At 44.3% G+C, this 3787-nt stretch overlaps 1 protein-coding gene across 1 annotated transcript in view; it reads right to left on the bottom strand.

The window, feature by feature from the left end:
• Positions 1-3787, bottom strand: part of FRMPD2 (FERM and PDZ domain containing 2) — a 95147-nt gene that overhangs the window by 60677 nt on the left and 30683 nt on the right. The gene's annotated exons all lie outside the window — the stretch shown is intronic.

The following is a 3787-nucleotide window of genomic DNA, read 5'->3' on the forward strand; positions in this document are numbered from 1 at the left end:
AGAGAGAGAGAGAGAGAGAGAGAGAGAGAGAGAGAGAAATAAACAAATAAAGAAACATACAAAGAAACAAACAAAGATTAGAAGCAACTAGAATAATAATAGTAGTAGTTACCACTTACACAGCACTTCTAGGTGATACCTGACAATGAGAGAACCGATAAATGAGTGGAGGTCCAGCCCCGCTATGGGTAACATGTAGCCAGCCCAAACAAGTATTAGGAAGTCACAGGAAGTCATGTACCATAAAATAAGAAAGCACAATGCTAATTGAATGTGGCAGTGTTTACAACCATATAAAACCTCCACACGTTATCAAAGGCTGGAAGAGAAGTCACCCAGAAAAAAGTTGTTCTGCTACAATGATGTGATTAAGGAGATTTATTTTTATACCAAATTGTCTTTGTCTCTCTTTTTAAAATGCAAATGTAATCATGTCACTTCTCTGCTTAGAATTCTCAGTCTTTCACTACAGGGGTTTCTAAATTATTTTTTTTTCCAACACCAGAACCATTTCTCAAACAAAATGCAAACCCCTTAGGAAGGCACACTACGTTCCTCCCTGATAGGAGTGGCTATGCCACATGGTTTCACAGCCGTTGTAGCCAGGGCTGCAGTGAAATATCTGCAGCTCTCTGGACTGGCAGCCTTTTCAACCTGCCCACTCAATGACAGAGACACACGGAAAGGCTCTCCTCTCTGAGTCTCCCCTAACATCCTTTGATGTGCTCAACGCACTGCCTGGAGCATAAAGAAGCAAGGCTCTAGAAGCGAGTCCTGGCTGTGTTCTCGCCAGCTTACCTAACCTCAGAGACACAATTTTTCTCGACTGCAAATGGAAATTACACTGGCTCTGCAGGTTTGACATAGGCTTAGATGAATCCAAGCACACAGCAGGCCCTCCATAAATTAGGACTGAGCAAATGGATGTACAAATGAATGGGTTTATGTAATCTGTTGCCTTTACACAGGAGGTAAGGGGAAAAGGTCTGCCACCTGGGGGCAGCAGAGAGCGACTCAGAACCACTGGTCTCCAGGGCAATTATAGCAGTTGAGGCTGGGCCAGATCTGGGAGAGAAGCCAGAGGTGGAGGATGAGATCAGGATAAGGCAGGGGAAGAGTGAGATCAGAAACTGGAGAGGTGCAGGGAGTTACTAAATGGGTCACCTAGAGACAGACCTGATCCTTTGAGCCTTGGGGCAAATGATCCTATAAGAAGGATGTAGGCCTGAATAAGGGGTCTTACTCAGGCTCCCATTTGCCTTCAGTGGACCTGGACCACAGTTTCCACCAACTCTAAGGCTAGAGTTAAGGTCTTAGGTTTAACAACCTGTATCTCAATCCAGAGATCAAAAGTTAAGTCTTTGTGTTGTGTTAAGTCTTTATCACGGGGCATGGCATAAAACATTCGAAAGCCACTGTTCTCAAAGAACCATCTCAACTCTTGAGTTTGTCCTTGTTCTTAAACCCAGTTACTGGGGCAAAGCAGACAAGTTGTGACTGAGGTCACACCCTTGCTCTCTCCACCCCATACCATGAGAGAATTAAGAACACAGAACTGTGTCAAGGCCTCCACACTTTGTAGTGGCTGCAGCTTCTCCCTTACGGACTCAAGGTATATTAGTTTGCTGGAGCTGCTATGAAAACAGACTGCTATGAGTGCCTTAAACAACAGAAATTAATTTTCTCAGTTCTAGAGGCTAGAAGTCCAAGATCAAAGTGTCAACAGGATTGGTTTCTTCTGAGGCCTCTCTTTGGCTTGTGGGCAGCAGCCTCCTTACTGTGTCTTCACATGGTCTTTCCCCTGTTCTCCCGCATCCCTGGTGTTTCTCTGTATGTCTTAATCCACTCTTCTTATAAGGACTCCAGTTAGATTGGGTTAGGGCCCACCCAGGCAGCCTCATTTTAACTTAATCACCACTTTGAAGATCTCCATCTCCAAATATAGCCACATTCTGAGGTGTTGGGGGTTAGGGCTTCGACTGATGAATTATGAGGAACACAATTCAACCTACAACACAAGGCCAGACCCAGATATCCCCAGAAGGACTCAAAACTTCAGCTAAATACATCATTGTCGTTCATCAAAGATATAGCATTCCTGACCACTAAGTGTTCACTGGTGGTGGACATATATTTTTGGTCAGGTGCAACCATCCCCCTTTTTTCTAGAAATGGGAACCATCCCTCCTCTCTCTCAGTGCAAGCATTTTGCTTAGTGTAAGCTCTACCCTTGGCTCCTAGGGTGGCCATGTCACTTAAGTCTAACTAACCAGAGCACAGCATTTCCCTGCACAGTGATTGGCTTAGGGTAGGCACATGACCCTAACAGAACCAATGAAACAGAACACCAGGATTTCTATGGCATTCCAGAGAAAGAGGATTCTCTTGGTGCTGGGCTGCAATCTAAAGGGTGAAATCCAGAAGCCACTGAAGCAAACCTGACTGAGGAGAGCCAAAGCCTAGAGACGCAGGAAGCCCAAGTCCTGCCAACACCATTTGAGTCTCTGTACCCAGCAAGCCGTAGGCACACTTAGGCTCCCCAGCCCTGGGGTCCAAGGAAACAGGAGGAAGTTACAAAGGTCAGCAATGACAGGACTGGAGGTTTGTCAAGGGGCAGGAAGGCCTAGACATTTCAGGTTTGCAAGCCAATAAATTATATGTTTTATTTAAGCCAATCTGAGTTTGCTTTTCTGTCAGTTGCTATTAAGAGAACACTGCGAAATCACCTGGACAAGGGGTGTGGAGGAGATATTCAAAAGTGTCCAGAGGGTGTAGCGAGGGTTTCTCCCATCGTGGAGAGGCCAGGAAAGCTGTGGGATGGCTTTGGAGGGTGGCTAAGATCAGATTGGACACGCAGACACTACTGAGAAAGCATTCAAAGGCTCAAGGACATAAGGGTTAAACTTCATTTTTCCTTTCAAGCAATGGATTCTTCCTTCACACACCTCTTAGGTCTTCTTTAGAGAACCTCTTCTCCTAATTAAGTGCCCCCCATAGGCACTCAGTTTTTGTTATATGACAGTGGTGATACCTTCCAAGATAAAGCCCAGTGCACTGGCTGAGAGGTCACCTGGGAAGAGGTCAGTGGGATCTTAATCTCTCTTTCTTCTCCTACTGATGCAGCCAGAAACATACTCCACATTTGGATGCCACACCACAATGCTGGGTCACATCCTCAGTCTTTATTGAGCTCTTTCACCAAGCCCCTTTTTCTTCATCTTGAATATGGGTGGGGGACTTAATGGACCCAAGAGAAAAGCTGCTCTGCTCTCTGTCATAGCTCATCTGGTTGTTCCCTCACTCCTGCTTGGCATCTTCATTTTAAATCCTAATTAAGATAATAAATACATTAGCATTATCTCTCCCTATGTTGATGAATCTACAAATTAAATAACTAGTAGCCTCTACTAAGTCCCTGAAGACTGTAACATAGGACCATTGAAGGCAAATTAAATTAAAGAAACTTACATGTGATTCTGCTTCAGGGACAAGGGCTTGGCCAACAAGATTAGAGAGGCCATTTGAGAAGCAGTGCAGCTGGCAGAACCAGCATTGACTTTGGAGTCAGACACACCTGTGCTAAAATTTACACTTTACAATTTTCTTGCCTCATAAGTCTCAGATTGTTCTTCCAGAAAATGAGTATCAACTTTGCAATGTTGTTTTGATGGTTAAGTGAATTAACACAGTAGAAAATGTCTAGGTCTATGGCAGGTACAGAGTGATCTCTTAATAAAGGTTGGCTGTTATTGATTATGATGATGATGATGATGATGATGATGATGAT

This window comes from Pteropus vampyrus, unplaced genomic scaffold (assembly GCF_000151845.1).
Source record: "Pteropus vampyrus isolate Shadow unplaced genomic scaffold, Pvam_2.0 Scaffold20, whole genome shotgun sequence".
Classification (NCBI taxonomy): Eukaryota; Metazoa; Chordata; class Mammalia; order Chiroptera; family Pteropodidae; genus Pteropus; species Pteropus vampyrus.